General features: G+C 38.8%; 19 non-coding genes across 19 annotated transcripts; 11 read left to right on the top strand and 8 right to left on the bottom strand.

Moving 5' to 3' along the window:
- The first annotated feature begins 182 nt into the window (after nt 1-182).
- Nucleotides 183-264, top strand: TRNAS-GCU (transfer RNA serine (anticodon GCU)). Its single transcript has one exon. It is a non-coding gene; the product is annotated as a tRNA-Ser (tRNA).
- Nucleotides 265-835: 571 nt separating this feature from the next.
- Nucleotides 836-909, bottom strand: TRNAT-AGU (transfer RNA threonine (anticodon AGU)). The gene has a single exon. It is a non-coding gene; the product is annotated as a tRNA-Thr (tRNA).
- Nucleotides 910-1491: 582 nt separating this feature from the next.
- Nucleotides 1492-1573, top strand: TRNAS-GCU (transfer RNA serine (anticodon GCU)). The gene has a single exon. It is a non-coding gene; the product is annotated as a tRNA-Ser (tRNA).
- Nucleotides 1574-2144: 571 nt separating this feature from the next.
- On the bottom strand, nt 2145-2218 carry TRNAT-AGU (transfer RNA threonine (anticodon AGU)). Its single transcript has one exon. It is a non-coding gene; the product is annotated as a tRNA-Thr (tRNA).
- Nucleotides 2219-2801: 583 nt separating this feature from the next.
- On the top strand, nt 2802-2883 carry TRNAS-GCU (transfer RNA serine (anticodon GCU)). Its single transcript has one exon. It is a non-coding gene; the product is annotated as a tRNA-Ser (tRNA).
- A 571-nt stretch (nt 2884-3454) lies between these two features.
- TRNAT-AGU (transfer RNA threonine (anticodon AGU)) lies at nt 3455-3528 on the bottom strand. The gene has a single exon. It is a non-coding gene; the product is annotated as a tRNA-Thr (tRNA).
- Nucleotides 3529-4111: 583 nt separating this feature from the next.
- Nucleotides 4112-4193, top strand: TRNAS-GCU (transfer RNA serine (anticodon GCU)). Its single transcript has one exon. It is a non-coding gene; the product is annotated as a tRNA-Ser (tRNA).
- Nucleotides 4194-5420: 1227 nt separating this feature from the next.
- On the top strand, nt 5421-5502 carry TRNAS-GCU (transfer RNA serine (anticodon GCU)). The gene has a single exon. It is a non-coding gene; the product is annotated as a tRNA-Ser (tRNA).
- A 571-nt stretch (nt 5503-6073) lies between these two features.
- Nucleotides 6074-6147, bottom strand: TRNAT-AGU (transfer RNA threonine (anticodon AGU)). Its single transcript has one exon. It is a non-coding gene; the product is annotated as a tRNA-Thr (tRNA).
- Nucleotides 6148-6730: 583 nt separating this feature from the next.
- TRNAS-GCU (transfer RNA serine (anticodon GCU)) lies at nt 6731-6812 on the top strand. The gene has a single exon. It is a non-coding gene; the product is annotated as a tRNA-Ser (tRNA).
- A 1228-nt stretch (nt 6813-8040) lies between these two features.
- Nucleotides 8041-8122, top strand: TRNAS-GCU (transfer RNA serine (anticodon GCU)). The gene has a single exon. It is a non-coding gene; the product is annotated as a tRNA-Ser (tRNA).
- Nucleotides 8123-8693: 571 nt separating this feature from the next.
- On the bottom strand, nt 8694-8767 carry TRNAT-AGU (transfer RNA threonine (anticodon AGU)). The gene has a single exon. It is a non-coding gene; the product is annotated as a tRNA-Thr (tRNA).
- Nucleotides 8768-9350: 583 nt separating this feature from the next.
- TRNAS-GCU (transfer RNA serine (anticodon GCU)) lies at nt 9351-9432 on the top strand. Its single transcript has one exon. It is a non-coding gene; the product is annotated as a tRNA-Ser (tRNA).
- A 571-nt stretch (nt 9433-10003) lies between these two features.
- Nucleotides 10004-10077, bottom strand: TRNAT-AGU (transfer RNA threonine (anticodon AGU)). Its single transcript has one exon. It is a non-coding gene; the product is annotated as a tRNA-Thr (tRNA).
- Nucleotides 10078-10660: 583 nt separating this feature from the next.
- TRNAS-GCU (transfer RNA serine (anticodon GCU)) lies at nt 10661-10742 on the top strand. Its single transcript has one exon. It is a non-coding gene; the product is annotated as a tRNA-Ser (tRNA).
- A 3191-nt stretch (nt 10743-13933) lies between these two features.
- Nucleotides 13934-14007, bottom strand: TRNAT-AGU (transfer RNA threonine (anticodon AGU)). The gene has a single exon. It is a non-coding gene; the product is annotated as a tRNA-Thr (tRNA).
- Nucleotides 14008-14590: 583 nt separating this feature from the next.
- Nucleotides 14591-14672, top strand: TRNAS-GCU (transfer RNA serine (anticodon GCU)). Its single transcript has one exon. It is a non-coding gene; the product is annotated as a tRNA-Ser (tRNA).
- Nucleotides 14673-15243: 571 nt separating this feature from the next.
- Nucleotides 15244-15317, bottom strand: TRNAT-AGU (transfer RNA threonine (anticodon AGU)). Its single transcript has one exon. It is a non-coding gene; the product is annotated as a tRNA-Thr (tRNA).
- Nucleotides 15318-15900: 583 nt separating this feature from the next.
- TRNAS-GCU (transfer RNA serine (anticodon GCU)) lies at nt 15901-15982 on the top strand. Its single transcript has one exon. It is a non-coding gene; the product is annotated as a tRNA-Ser (tRNA).
- The last annotated feature ends 490 nt before the right edge of the window (nt 15983-16472 follow it).

Below are 16472 nucleotides of genomic sequence, written 5' to 3'. Positions count from 1 at the left end.
AAACCCTTTGCACTGGTTCATTTCTGATAAGGTTTGTCCTAATCTAACTTTAGACAATAGATACTCTAGGAGATGAGATGAGGCCACACTGCCAAAAGCCTTTATACAATCTTCAGCAAAAACAGCCTGACAGCTTAAAATCCTCATGAGATCTTACCTCCTAATTTTAACTTGGTCATTTAGACGAGGTGGCCGAGTGGTTAAGGTGATGGACTGCTAATCCATTGTGCTCTGCATGCATGGGTTCGAATCCCATCCTCGTCGGTATAATCTGCGTCTTTCCCTTTGACAAGATTGGCTTTCATTTTTAGGCAAAATGGTGTATACTTCAAGCATGAAAGTTGATTCTTTTCTCTTTCAAGAAAGCTGCTATATTACTATCGTCTGGTTTCTACATGTTCATGCAGGCAAGTTGCCTGCGTAGTTAAGATGATACATTAACAATGCAGTTAAGAGATTGAGCTATGCATGCATGGCTTTGAATTCAATCTGTCCTATTTCTTTTCTGATTCTTTTAAGTTTCCAGCTCAAGGTTTTATTTTCTGCCCAAGCAATGAATTCTTCAAACATGAAAGTTTAAATCTTCTACCATTCAAGAAGGCTGCTATCAAACTTTGCTTAGAGAGTCAGATACGTAAGGAGGAGGCATTTCAAAATAGTAAAATAAAATCCACTGGTTTTACTTTTTTCATGCTTGATTCCATCTTTCTTCCTCTTTAGCACTTATAGCAGATTCTTACTCCCACTATTACACTATCACAGAGACTTAGCAAAGGTCAATTTGATGTTGTCCCACTATGAGGATAGAAAGCTTCATACTGAGAAGATGAAAAGAAGGCAATGCTGAGATTTGAACTCAGGATCTTCTGTTTACTAGACAGGCGCTTTAACCAACTAAGCCACAGCACCAAAGCTGGCGAGAACAGGAAAGCCAGGGAAGATTTAGGCACTAATCGATAATTTCAAGTGGTTAATTGAGCAAAACAACATTGAGCTTCAGTTCCATTCCACGCACAGCAGAATCATTGAATAAGATGTCGCTCTCAGTCATGGCAATTAAGAAACCGAGTATTTTTTGAAGAGCATTCTCGAAAAGGACCATGACAAATTTGCAGAATGCGACAGAAGCTGTATCGAGAACAAGGGCTTGGGATTTGAAGCTCCATAATTAAATGATCCATCTTTTATCACAGCTGGAAATTGGGACTTGTTTTGCTTCCCATTCATGAGACAGAATAGACAGATTGAAAGAATGCCACTGCAGTGCCAAAAGTAGAAACAATTAGGAATGATTGATAAGTTGCTATTAAAACCCTTTGCACTGGTTCATTTCTGATAAGGTTTGTCCTAATCTAACTTTAGACAATAGATACTCTAGGAGATGAGATGAGGCCACACTGCCAAAAGCCTTTATACAATCTTCAGCAAAAACACCCTGACAGCTTAAAATCCTCATGAGATCTTACCTCCTAATTTAAACTTGGTCATGTAGACGAGGTAGCCGAGTGGTTAAGGCAATGGACTGCTAATCCATTGTGCTCTTCATGCATGGGTTCGAATCCCATCCTTGTCAGTATAATCTGCTTCTTTCCCTTTGACAAGATTGGCTTTCATTTTTAGTCAAAATGGTGTATACTTCAAGCATGAAAGTTGATTCTTTTCTCTTTCAAGAAAGCTGCTATAGTCCTATCGTCTGGTTTCTACATGTTCATGCAGGCAAGTTGGCTGCGTAGTTAAGATGATACATTAACAATGCAGTTAAGAGATTGAGCTATGCATGCATGGCTTTGAATTCCATCTGTCCTATTTCTTTTCTGATTCTTTTAAGTTTCCAGCTCAAGGTTTTATTTTCTGCCCAAGCAATGAATTCTTCAAACATGAAAGTTTAAATCTTCTACCATTCAAGAAGGCTGCTATCAAACTTTGCTTAGAGAGTCAGATACGTAAGGAGGAGGCATTTCAAAATAGTAAAATAAAATCCACTGGTTTTACTTTTTTCATGCTTGATTCCATCTTTCTTCCTCTTTAGCACTTATAGCAGATTCTTACTCCCACTATTGCACTATCACAGAGACTTAGCAAAGGTCAATTTGATGTTGTCCCACTATGAGGATAGAAAGCTTCATACTGAGAAGATGAAAAGAAGGCAATGCTGAGATTTGAACTCAGGATCTCCTGTTTACTAGACAGGCGCTTTAACCAACTAAGCCACAGCACCACAAGCTGGCGAGAACAGGAAAGCCAGGGAAGATTTAGGCACTAATCGATAATTTCAAGTGGTTAATTGAGCAAAACAACATTGAGCTTCAGTTCCATTCCACGCACAGCAGAATCATTGAATAAGGTGTCGCTCTCAGTCATGGCAATTAAGAAACCGAGTATTTTTTGAAGAGCATTCTCGAAAAGGACCATGACAAATTTGCAGAATGCGACAGAAGCTGTATCGAGAACAAGGGCTTGGGATTTGAAGCTCCATAATTAAATGATCCATCTTTTATCACAGCTGGAAATTGGGACTTGTTTTGCTTCCCATTCATGAGACAGAATAGACAGATTGAAAGAATGCCACTGCAGTGCCAAAAGTAGAAACAATTAGGAATGATTGATAAGTTGCTATTAAAACCCTTTGCACTGGTTCATTTCTGATAAGGTTTGTCCTAATCTAACTTTAGACAATAGATACTCTAGGAGATGAGATGAGGCCACACTGCCAAAAGCCTTTATACAATCTTCAGCAAAAACACCCTGACAGCTTAAAATCCTCATGAGATCTTACCTCCTAATTTAAACTTGGTCATGTAGACGAGGTAGCCGAGTGGTTAAGGCAATGGACTGCTAATCCATTGTGCTCTTCATGCATGGGTTCGAATCCCATCCTTGTCAGTATAATCTGCTTCTTTCCCTTTGACAAGATTGGCTTTCATTTTTAGTCAAAATGGTGTATACTTCAAGCATGAAAGTTGATTCTTTTCTCTTTCAAGAAAGCTGCTATAGTCCTATCGTCTGGTTTCTACATGTTCATGCAGGCAAGTTGGCTGCGTAGTTAAGATGATACATTAACAATGCAGTTAAGAGATTGAGCTATGCATGCATGGCTTTGAATTCAATCTGTCCTATTTCTTTTCTGATTCTTTTAAGTTTCCAGCTCAAGGTTTTATTTTCTGCCCAAGCAATGAATTCTTCAAACATGAAAGTTTAAATCTTCTACCATTCAAGAAGGCTGCTATCAAACTTTGCTTAGAGAGTCAGATACGTAAGGAGGAGGCATTTCAAAATAGTAAAATAAAATCCACTGGTTTTACTTTTTTCATGCTTGATTCCATCTTTATTCCTCTTTAGCACTTATAGCAGATTCTTACTCTCACTATTGCACTATCACAGAGACTTAGCAAAGGTCAATTTGATGTTGTCCCACTATGAGGATAGAAAGCTTCATACTGAGAAGATGAAAAGAAGGCAATGCTGAGATTTGAACTCAGGATCTCCTGTTTACTAGACAGGCGCTTTAACCAACTAAGCCACAGCACCACAAGCTGGCGAGAACAGGAAAGCCAGGGAAGATTTAGGCACTAATCGATAATTTCAAGTGGTTAATTGAGCAAAACAACATTGAGCTTCAGTTCCATTCCACGCACAGCAGAATCATTGAATAAGATGTCGCTCTCAGTCATGGCAATTAAGAAACCGAGTATTTTTTGAAGAGCATTCTCGAAAAGGACCATGACAAATTTGCAGAATGCGACAGAAGCTGTATCGAGAACAAGGGCTTGGGATTTGAAGTTCCATAATTAAATGATCCATCTTTTATCACAGCTGGAAATTGGGACTTGTTTTGCTTCCCAGTCATGAGACAGAATAGACAGATTGAAAGAATGCCACTGCAGTGCCAAAAGTAGAAACAATTAGGAATGATTGATAAGTTGCTATTAAAACCATTTGCACTGGTTCATTTCTGATAAGGTTTGTCCTAATCTAACTTTAGACAATAGATACTCTAGGAGATGAGATGAGGCCACACTGCCAAAAGCCTTTATACAATCTTCAGCAAAAACAGCCTGACAGCTTAAAATCCTCATGAGATCTTACCTCCTAATTTTAACTTGGTCATGTAGACGAGGTGGCCGAGTGGTTAAGGTGATGGACTGCTAATCCATTGTGCTCTGCATGCATGGGTTCGAATCCCATCCTCGTCGGTATAATCTGCGTCTTTCCCTTTGACAAGATTGGCTTTCATTTTTAGGCAAAATGGTGTATACTTCAAGCATGAAAGTTGATTCTTTTCTCTTTCAAGAAAGCTGCTATATTACTATCGTCTGGTTTCTACATGTTCATGCAGGCAAGTTGGCTGCGTAGTTAAGATGATACATTAACAATGCAGTTAAGAGATTGAGCTATGCCTGCATGGCTTTGAATTCAATCTGTCCTATTTCTTTTCTGATTCTTTTAAGTTTCCAGCTCAAGGTTTTATTTTCTGCCCAAGCAATGAATTCTTCAAACATGAAAGTTTAAATCTTCTACCATTCAAGAAGGCTGCTATCAAACTTTGCTTAGAGAGTCAGATACGTAAGGAGGAGGCATTTCAAAATAGTAAAATAAAATCCACTGGTTTTACTTTTTTCATGCTTGATTCCATCTTTCTTCCTCTTTAGCACTTATAGCAGATTCTTACTCCCACTATTGCACTATCACAGAGACTTAGCAAATGTCAATTTGATGTTGTCCCACTATGAGGATAGAAAGCTTCATACTGAGAAGATGAAAAGAAGGCAATGCTGAGATTTGAACTCAGGATCTTCTGTTTACTAGACATGCGCTTTAACCAACTAAGCCACAGCACCAAAGCTGGCGAGAACAGGAAAGCCAGGGAAGATTTAGGCACTAATCGATAATTTCAAGTGGTTAATTGAGCAAAACAACATTGAGCTTCAGTTCCATTCCACGCACAGCAGAATCATTGAATAAGATGTCGCTCTCAGTCATGGCAATTAAGAAACCGAGTATTTTTTGAAGAGCATTCTCGAAAAGGACCATGACAAATTTGCAGAATGCGACAGAAGCTGTATCGAGAACAAGGGCTTGGGATTTGAAGCTCCATAATTAAATGATCCATCTTTTATCACAGCTGGAAATTGGGACTTGTTTTGCTTCCCATTCATGAGACAGAATAGACAGATTGAAAGAATGCCACTGCAGTGAAAAAAGTAGAAACAATTAGGAATGATTGATAAGTTGCTATTAAAACCCTTTGCACTGGTTCATTTCTGATAAGGTTTGTCCTAATCTAACTTTAGACAATAGATACTCTAGGAGATGAGATGAGGCCACACTGCCAAAAGCCTTTATACAATCTTCAGCAAAAACACCCTGACAGCTTAAAATCCTCATGAGATCTTACCTCCTAATTTAAACTTGGTCATGTAGACGAGGTAGCCGAGTGGTTAAGGCAATGGACTGCTAATCCATTGTGCTCTTCATGCATGGGTTCGAATCCCATCCTTGTCAGTATAATCTGCTTCTTTCCCTTTGACAAGATTGGCTTTCATTTTTAGTCAAAATGGTGTATACTTCAAGCATGAAAGTTGATTCTTTTCTCTTTCAAGAAAGCTGCTATAGTCCTATCGTCTGGTTTCTACATGTTCATGCAGGCAAGTTGGCTGCGTAGTTAAGATGATACATTAACAATGCAGTTAAGAGATTGAGCTATGCATGCATGGCTTTGAATTCAATCTGTCCTATTTCTTTTCTGATTCTTTTAAGTTTCCAGCTCAAGGTTTTATTTTCTGCCCAAGCAATGAATTCTTCAAACATGAAAGTTTAAATCTTCTACCATTCAAGAAGGCTGCTATCAAACTTTGCTTAGAGAGTCAGATACGTAAGGAGGAGGCATTTCAAAATAGTAAAATAAAATCCACTGGTTTTACTTTTTTCATGCTTGATTCCATCTTTCTTCCTCTTTAGCACTTATAGCAGATTCTTACTCCCACTATTGCACTATCACAGAGACTTAGCAAAGGCCAATTTGATGTTGTCCCACTATGAGGATAGAAAGCTTCATACTGAGAAGATGAAAAGAAGGCACTGCTGAGATTTGAACTCAGGATCTCCTGATTACTAGACAGGCGCTTTAACCAACTAAGCCACAGCACCACAAGCTGGTGAGGACGGGAAAGCCAGGGAAGATTTAGTCACTAATCGATAATTTCAAGTGGTTAATTGAGCAAAACAACATTGAGCTTCAGTTCCATTCCACGCACAGCAGAAGCATTGAATAAGATGTCGCTCTCAGTCATGGCAATTAAGAAACCGAGTATTTTTTGAAGAGCATTCTCGAAAAGGGCCATGACAAATTTGCAGAATGCGACAGAAGCTGTATCGAGAACAAGGGCTTGGGATTTGAAGTTCCATAATTAAATGATCCATCTTTTATCACAGCTGGAAATTGGGACTTGTTTTGCTTCCCAGTCATGAGACAGAATAGACAGATTGAAAGAATGCCACTGCAGTGCCAAAAGTAGAAACAATTAGGAATGATTGATAAGTTGCTATTAAAACCCTTTGCACTGGTTCATTTCTGATAAGGTTTGTCCTAATCTAACTTTAGACAATAGATACTCTAGGAGATGAGATGAGGCCACACTGCCAAAAGCCTTCATACAATTTTCAGCAAAAACACCCTGACAGCTTAAAATCCTCATGAGATCTTACCTCCTAATTTTAACTTGGTCATGTAGACGAGGTGGCCGAGTGGTTAAGGCGATGGACTGCTAATCCATTGTGCTCTGCATGCATGGGTTCGAATCCCATCCTCATCGTTATAATCTGCGTCTTTCCCTTTGACAAGATTGGCTTTCATTTTTAGGCATAATGGTGTATACTTCAAGCATGAAAGTTGATTCTTTTCTCTTTCAAGAAAGCTGCTATAGTACTATCGTCTGGTTTCTACATGTTCATGCAGGCAAGTTGGCTGCGTAGTTAAGATGATACATTAACAATGCAGTTAAGAGATTGAGCTATGCATGCATGGCTTTGAATTCAATCTGTCCTATTTCTTTTCTGATTCTTTTAAGTTTCCAGCTCAAGGTTTTATTTTCTGCCCAAGCAATGAATTCTTCAAACATGAAAGTTTAAATCTTCTACCATTCAAGAAGGCTGCTATCAAACTTTGCTTAGAGAGTCAGATACGTAAGGAGGAGGCATTTCAAAATAGTAAAATAAAATCCACTGGTTTTACTTTTTTCATGCTTGATTCCATATTTCTTCCTCTTTAGCACTTATAGCAGATTCTTACTCCCACTATTGCACTATCACAGAGACTTAGCAAAGGTCAATTTGATGTTGTCCCACAATGAGGATAGAAAGCTTCACACTGAGAAGATGAAAAGAAGGTAATGCTGAGATTTGAATTCAGGATCTCCTGTTTACTAGACAGGCGCTTTAACCAACTAAGACACAGCACCACAAGCTGGTGAGGACGGGAAAGCCAGGGAAGATTTAGTCACTAATCGATAATTTCAAGTGGTTAATTGCGCAAAACAACATTGAGCTTCAGTTCCATTCCAAGCACAGCAGAAGCATTGAATAAAATGTCGCTCTCAGTCATGGCAATTAAGAAACCGAGTATTTTTTGAAGAGCATTCTCGAAAAGGACCATGACAAATTTGCAGAATGCGACAGAAGCTGTATCGAGAACAAGGGCTTGGGATTTGAAGTTCCATAATTAAATGATCCATCTTTTATCACAGCTGGAAATTGGGACTTGTTTTGCTTCCCATTCATGAGACAGAATAGAAAGATTGAAAGAATGCCACTGCAGTGCCAAAAGTAGAAACAATTAGGAATGATTGATAAGTTGCTATTAAAACCCTTTGCACTGGTTCATTTCTGATAAGGTTTGTCCTAATCTAACTTTAGACAATAGATACTCTAGGAGATGAGATGAGGCCACACTGCCAAAAGCCTTTATACAATCTTCAGCAAAAACACCCTGACAGCTTAAAATCCTCATGAGATCTTACCTCCTAATTTAAACTTGGTCATGTAGACGAAGTGGCCGAGTGGTTAAGGCGATGGACTGCTAATCCATTGTGCTCTTCATGCATGGGTTCGAATCCCATCCTTGTCGGTATAATCTGCTTCTTTCCCTTTGACAAGATTGGTTTTCATTTTTTGTCAAAATGGTGTATACTTCAAGCATGAAAGTTGATTCTTTTCTCTTTCAAGAAAGCTGCTATAGTCCTATCGTCTGGTTTCTACATGTTCATGCAGGCAAGTTGGCTGTGTAGTTAAGATGATACATTAACAATGCAGTTAAGAGATTGAGCTATGCATGCATGGCTTTGAATTCAATCTGTCCTATTTCTTTTATGATTCTTTTAATTTTCCAGCTCAAGGTTTTATTTTCTGCCCAAGCAATGAATTCTTCAAACATGAAAGTTTAAATCTTCTACCATTCAAGAAGGCTGCTATCAAACTTTGCTTAGAGAGTCAGATACGTAAGGAGGAGGCATTTCAAAATAGTAAAATAAAATCCACTGGTTTTACTTTTCTCATGCTTGATTCCATGTTTCTTCCTCTTTAGCACTTATAGCAGATTCTTACTCCCACTATTGCACTATCACAGAGACTTAGCAAAGGCCAATTTGATGTTGTCCCACTATGAGGATAGAAAGCTTCATACTGAGAAGATGAAAAGAAGGCACTGCTGAGATTTGAACTCAGGATCTCCTGTTTACTAGACAGGCGCTTTAACCAACTAAGCCACAGCACCACAAGCTGGTGAGGACGGGAAAGCCAGGGAAGATTTAGTCACTAATCGATAATTTCAAGTGGTTAATTGAGCAAAACAACATTGAGCTTCAGTTCCATTCCACGCACAGCAGAAGCATTGAATAAGATGTCGCTCTCAGTCATGGCAATTAAGAAACCGAGTATTTTTTGAAGAGCATTCTCGAAAAGGGCCATGACAAATTTGCAGAATGCGACAGAAGCTGTATCGAGAACAAGGGTTTGGGATTTGAAGTTCCATAATTAAATGATCCATCTTTTATCACAGCTGGAAATTGGGACTTGTTTTGCTTCCCAGTCATGAGACAGAATAGACAGATTGAAAGAATGCCACTGCAGTGCCAAAAGTAGAAACAATTAGGAATGATTGATAAGTTGCTATTAAAACCCTTTGCACTGGTTCATTTCTGATAAGGTTTGTCCTAATCTAACTTTAGACAATAGATACTCTAGGAGATGAGATGAGGCCACACTGCCAAAAGCCTTTATACAATTTTCAGCAAAAACACCCTGACAGCTTAAAATCCTCATGAGATCTTACCTCCTAAATTTAACTTGGTCATGTAGACGAGGTGGCCGAGTGGTTAAGGCGATGGACTGCTAATCCATTGTGCTCTGCATGCATGGGTTCGAATCCCATCCTCGTCGGTATAATCTGCGTCTTTCCCTTTGACAAGATTGGCTTTCATTTTTAGGCAAAATGGTGTATACTTCAAGCATGAAAGTTGATTCTTTTCTCTTTCAAGAAAGCTGCTATAGTACTATCGTCTGGTTTCTACATGTTCATGCAAGCAAGTTGGCTGCGTAGTTAAGATGATACATTAGCAATGCAGTTAAGAGATTGAGCTATGCATGCATGTCTTTGAATTCAATCTCTCCTATTTCTTTTCTGATTCTTTTAAGTTTCCAGCTCAAGGTTTTATTTTCTGCCCAAGCAATGAAATCTTCAAACATGAAAGTTTAAATCTTCTACCATTCAAGAAGGCTGCTATCAAACTTTGCTTAGAGAGTCAGATACGTAAGGAGGAGGCATTTCAAAATAGTAAAATAAAATCCACTGGCTTTACTTTTTTCATGCTTGATTCCATCTTTCTTCCTCTTTAGCACTTATAGCAGATTCTTACTCCCACTATTGCACTATCACAGAGACTTAGCAAAGGCCAATTTGATGTTGTCCCACTATGAGGATAGAAAGCTTCATACTGAGAAGATGAAAAGAAGGCACTGCTGAGATTTGAACTCAGGATCTCCTGTTTACTAGACAGGCGCTTTAACCAACTAAGACACAGCACCACAAGCTGGTGAGGACAGGAAAGCCAGGGAAGATTTAGTCACTAATCGATAATTTCAAGTGGTTAATTGAGCAAAACAACATTGAGCTTCAGTTCCATTCCACGCACAGCAGAAGCATTGAATAAGATGTCGCTCTCAGTCATGGCAATTAAGAAACCGAGTATTTTTTGAAGAGCATTCTCGAAAAGGGCCATGACAAATTTGCAGAATGCGACAGAAGCTGTATCGAGAACAAGGGCTTGGGATTTGAAGTTCCATAATTAAATGATCCATCTTTTATCACAGCTGGAAATTGGGACTTGTTTTGCTTCCCAGTCATGAGACAGAATAGACAGATTGAAAGAATGCCACTGCAGTGCCAAAAGTAGAAACAATTAGGAATGATTGATAAGTTGCTATTAAAACCCTTTGCACTGGTTCATTTCTGATAAGGTTTGTCCTAATCTAACTTTAGACAATAGATACTCTAGGAGATGAGATGAGGCCACACTGCCAAAAGCCTTCATACAATTTTCAGCAAAAACACCCTGACAGCTTAAAATCCTCATGAGATCTTACCTCCTAATTTTAACTTGGTCATGTAGACGAGGTGGCCGAGTGGTTAAGGCGATGGACTGCTAATCCATTGTGCTCTGCATGCATGGGTTCGAATCCCATCCTCATCGTTATAATCTGCGTCTTTCCCTTTGACAAGATTGGCTTTCATTTTTAGGCATAATGGTGTATACTTCAAGCATGAAAGTTGATTCTTTTCTCTTTCAAGAAAGCTGCTATAGTACTATCGTCTGGTTTCTACATGTTCATGCAGGCAAGTTGGCTGCGTAGTTAAGATGATACATTAACAATGCAGTTAAGAGATTGAGCTATGCATGCATGGCTTTGAATTCAATCTGTCCTATTTCTTTTCTGATTCTTTTAAGTTTCCAGCTCAAGGTTTTATTTTCTGCCCAAGCAATGAATTCTTCAAACATGAAAGTTTAAATCTTCTACCATTCAAGAAGGCTGCTATCAAACTTTGCTTAGAGAGTCAGATACGTAAGGAGGAGGCATTTCAAAATAGTAAAATAAAATCCACTGGTTTTACTTTTTTCATGCTTGATTCCATATTTCTTCCTCTTTAGCACTTATAGCAGATTCTTACTCCCACTATTGCACTATCACAGAGACTTAGCAAAGGTCAATTTGATGTTGTCCCACAATGAGGATAGAAAGCTTCACACTGAGAAGATGAAAAGAAGGTAATGCTGAGATTTGAATTCAGGATCTCCTGTTTACTAGACAGGCGCTTTAACCAACTAAGACACAGCACCACAAGCTGGTGAGGACGGGAAAGCCAGGGAAGATTTAGTCACTAATCGATAATTTCAAGTGGTTAATTGCGCAAAACAACATTGAGCTTCAGTTCCATTCCAAGCACAGCAGAAGCATTGAATAAAATGTCGCTCTCAGTCATGGCAATTAAGAAACCGAGTATTTTTTGAAGAGCATTCTCGAAAAGGACCATGACAAATTTGCAGAATGCGACAGAAGCTGTATCGAGAACAAGGGCTTGGGATTTGAAGTTCCATAATTAAATGATCCATCTTTTATCACAGCTGGAAATTGGGACTTGTTTTGCTTCCCATTCATGAGACAGAATAGAAAGATTGAAAGAATGCCACTGCAGTGCCAAAAGTAGAAACAATTAGGAATGATTGATAAGTTGCTATTAAAACCCTTTGCACTGGTTCATTTCTGATAAGGTTTGTCCTAATCTAACTTTAGACAATAGATACTCTAGGAGATGAGATGAGGCCACACTGCCAAAAGCCTTTATACAATCTTCAGCAAAAACACCCTGACAGCTTAAAATCCTCATGAGATCTTACCTCCTAATTTAAACTTGGTCATGTAGACGAAGTGGCCGAGTGTTTAAGGCGATGGACTGCTAATCCATTGTGCTCTTCATGCATGGGTTCGAATCCCATCCTTGTCGGTATAATCTGCTTCTTTCCCTTTGACAAGATTGGTTTTCATTTTTTGTCAAAATGGTGTATACTTCAAGCATGAAAGTTGATTCTTTTCTCTTTCAAGAAAGCTGCTATAGTCCTATCGTCTGGTTTCTACATGTTCATGCAGGCAAGTTGGCTGTGTAGTTAAGATGATACATTAACAATGCAGTTAAGCGATTGAGCTATACATGCATGGCTTTGAATTCAATCTGTCCTATTTCTTTTATGATTCTTTTAATTTTCCAGCTCAAGGTTTTATTTTCTGCCCAAGCAATGAATTCTTCAAACATGAAAGTTTAAATCTTCTACCATTCAAGAAGGCTGCTATCAAACTTTGCTTAGAGAGTCAGATACGTAAGGAGGAGGCATTTCAAAATAGTAAAATAAAATCCACTGGTTTTACTTTTCTCATGCTTGATTCCATGTTTCTTCCTCTTTAGCACTTATAGCAGATTCTTACTCCCACTATTGCACTATCACAGAGACTTAGCAAAGGTCAATTTGATGTTGTCCCACAATGAGGATAGAAAGCTTCACACTGAGAAGATGAAAAGAAGGTAATGCTGAGATTTGAATTCAGGATCTCCTGTTTACTAGACAGGCGCTTTAACCAACTAAGACACAGCACCACAAGCTGGTGAGGACGGGAAAGCCAGGGAAGATTTAGTCACTAATCGATAATTTCAAGTGGTTAATTGCGCAAAACAACATTGAGCTTCAGTTCCATTCCAAGCACAGCAGAAGCATTGAATAAAATGTCGCTCTCAGTCATGGCAATTAAGAAACCGAGTATTTTTTGAAGAGCATTCTCGAAAAGGACCATGACAAATTTGCAGAATGCGACAGAAGCTGTATCGAGAACAAGGGCTTGGGATTTGAAGTTCCATAATTAAATGATCCATCTTTTATCACAGCTGGAAATTGGGACTTGTTTTGCTTCCCATTCATGAGACAGAATAGAAAGATTGAAAGAATGCCACTGCAGTGCCAAAAGTAGAAACAATTAGGAATGATTGATAAGATGCTATTAAAACCCTTTGCACTGGTTCATTTCTGATAAGGTTTGTCCTAATCTAACTTTAGACAATAGATACTCTAGGAGATGAGATGAGGCCACACTGCCAAAAGCCTTTATACAATCTTCAGCAAAAACACCCTGACAGCTTAAAATCCTCATGAGATCTTACCTCCTAATTTAAACTTGGTCATGTAGACGAAGTGGCCGAGTGGTTAAGGCGATGGACTGCTAATCCATTGTGCTCTTCATGCATGGGTTTGAATCCCATCCTTGTCGGTATAATCTGCTTCTTTCCCTTTGACAAGATTGGTTTTCATTTTTTGTCAAAATGGTGTATACTTCAAGCATGAAAGTTGATTCTTTTCTCTTTCAAGAAAGCTGCTATAGTCCTATCGTCTGGTTTCTACATGTTCATGCAGGCAAGTTGGCTGTGTAGTTAAGATGATACATTAACAATGCAGTTAAGAGATTGAGCTATGCATGCATGGCTTTGAATTCAATCTGTCCTATTTCTTTTATGATTCTTTTAATTTTCCAGCTCAAGGTTTTATTTTCTGCCCAAGCAATGAATTCTTCAAACATGAAAGTTTAAATCTTCTACCATTCAAGAAGGCTGCTATCAAACTTTGCTTAGAGAGTCAGATACGTAAGGAGGAGGCATTTCAAAATAGTAAAATAAAATCCACTGGTTTTACTTTTCTCATGCTTGATTCCATGTTTCTTCCTCTTTAGCACTTATAGCAGATTCTTACTCCCACTATTGCACTATCACAGAGACTTAGCAAAGGCCAATTTGATGTTGTCCCACTATGAGGATAGAAAGCTTCATACTGAGAAGATGAAAAGAAGGCACTGCTGAGATTTGAACTCAGGATCTCCTGTTTACTAGACAGGCGCTTTAACCAACTAAGCCACAGCACCACAAGCTGGTGAGGACGGGAAAGCCAGGGAAGATTTAGTCACTAATCGATAATTTCAAGTGGTTAATTGAGCAAAACAACATTGAGCTTCAGTTCCATTCCACGCACAGCAGAAGCATTGAATAAGATGTCGCTCTCAGTCATGGCAATTAAGAAACCGAGTATTTTTTGAAGAGCATTCTCGAATAGGGCCATGACAAATTTGCAGAATGCGACAGAAGCTGTATCGAGAACAAGGGTTTGGGATTTGAAGTTCCATAATTAAATGATCCATCTTTTATCACAGCTGGAAATTGGGACTTGTTTTGCTTCCCAGTCATGAGACAGAATAGACAGATTGAAAGAATGCCACTGCAGTGCCAAAAGTAGAAACAATTAGGAATGATTGATAAGTTGCTATTAAAACCCTTTGCACTGGTTCATTTCTGATAAGGTTTGTCCTAATCTAACTTTAGACAATAGATACTCTAGGAGATGAGATGAGGCCACACTGCCAAAAGCCTTTATACAATTTTCAGCAAAAACACCCTGACAGCTTAAAATCCTCATGAGATCTTACCTCCTAATTTTAACTTGGTCATGTAGACGAGGTGGCCGAGTGGTTAAGGCGATGGACTGCTAATCCATTGTGCTCTGCATGCATGGGTTCGAATCCCATCCTCGTCGGTATAATCTGCGTCTTTCCCTTTGACAAGATTGGCTTTCATTTTTAGGCAAAATGGTGTATACTTCAAGCATGAAAGTTGATTCTTTTCTCTTTCAAGAAAGCTGCTATAGTACTATCGTCTGGTTTCTACATGTTCATGCAGGCAAGTTGGCTGCGTAGTTAAGATGATACATTAGCAATGCAGTTAAGAGATTGAGCTATGCATGCATGTCTTTGAATTCAATCTCTCCTATTTCTTTTCTGATTCTTTTAAGTTTCCAGCTCAAGGTTTTATTTTCTGCCCAAGCAATGAAATCTTCAAACATGAAAGTTTAAATCTTCTACCATTCAAGAAGGCTGCTATCAAACTTTGCTTAGAGAGTCAGATACGTAAGGAGGAGGCATTTCAAAATAGTAAAATAAAATCCACTGGCTTTACTTTTTTCATGCTTGATTCCATCTTTCTTCCTCTTTAGCACTTATAGCAGATTCTTACTCCCACTATTGCACTATCACAGAGACTTAGCAAAGGCCAATTTGATGTTGTCCCACTATGAGGATAGAAAGCTTCATACTGAGAAGATGAAAAGAAGGCACTGCTGAGATTTGAACTCAGGATCTCCTGTTTACTAGACAGGCGCTTTAACCAACTAAGACACAGCACCACAAGCTGGTGAAGACAGGAAAGCCAGGGAAGATTTAGTCACTAATCGATAATTTCAAGTGGTTAATTGAGCAAAACAACATTGAGCTTCAGTTCCATTCCACGCACAGCAGAAGCATTGAATAAGATGTCGCTCTCAGTCATGGCAATTAAGAAACCGAGTATTTTTTGAAGAGCATTCTCGAAAAGGGCCATGACAAATTTGCAGAATGCGACAGAAGCTGTATCGAGAACAAGGGCTTGGGATTTGAAGTTCCATAATTAAATGATCCATCTTTTATCACAGCTGGAAATTGGGACTTGTTTTGCTTCCCAGTCATGAGACAGAATAGACAGATTGAAAGAATGCCACTGCAGTGCCAAAAGTAGAAACAATTAGGAATGATTGATAAGTTGCTATTAAAACCCTTTGCACTGGTTCATTTCTGATAAGGTTTGTCCTAATCTAACTTTAGACAATAGATACTCTAGGAGATGAGATGAGGCCACACTGCCAAAAGCCTTTATACAATTTTCAGCAAAAACACCCTGACAGCTTAAAATCCTCATGAGATCTTACCTCCTAATTTTAACTTGGTCATGTAGACGAGGTGGCCGAGTGGTTAAGGCGATGGACTGCTAATCCATTGTGCTCTGCATGCATGGGTTCGAATCCCATCCTCGTCGGTATAATCTGCGTCTTTCCCTTTGACAAGATTGGCTTTCATTTTTAGGCAAAATGGTGTATCCTTCAAGCATGAAAGTTGATTCTTTTCTCTTTCAAGAAAGCTGCTATAGTACTATCGTCTGGTTTCTACATGTTCATGCAGGCAAGTTGGCTGCGTAGTTAAGATGATACATTAGCAATGCAGTTAAGAGATTGAGCTATGCATGCATGTCTTTGAATTCAATCTCTCCTATTTCTTTTCTGATTCTTTTAAGTTTCCAGCTCAAGGTTTTATTTTCTGCCCAAGCAATGAAATCTTCAAACATGAAAGTTTAAATCTTCTACCATTTAAGAAGGCTGCTATCAAACTTTGCTTAGAGAGTCAGATACGTAAGGAGGAGGCATTTCAAAATAGTAAAATAAAATCCACTGGTTTTACTTTTCTCATGCTTGATTCCATGTTTCTTCCTCTTTAGCACTTATAGCAGATTCTTACTCCCACTATTGCAC

The sequence above is a fragment of the Phyllobates terribilis genome, unplaced genomic scaffold (genome assembly GCF_046119375.1).
Source record: "Phyllobates terribilis strain yellow unplaced genomic scaffold, ASM4611937v1 Scaffold_9__5_contigs__length_417890890, whole genome shotgun sequence".
Lineage (NCBI taxonomy): Eukaryota > Metazoa > Chordata > Amphibia > Anura > Dendrobatidae > Phyllobates > Phyllobates terribilis.
The sequence above is the reverse complement of the archived record's forward strand: the minus strand, read 5'-3'. Positions and strand labels throughout refer to the sequence as shown.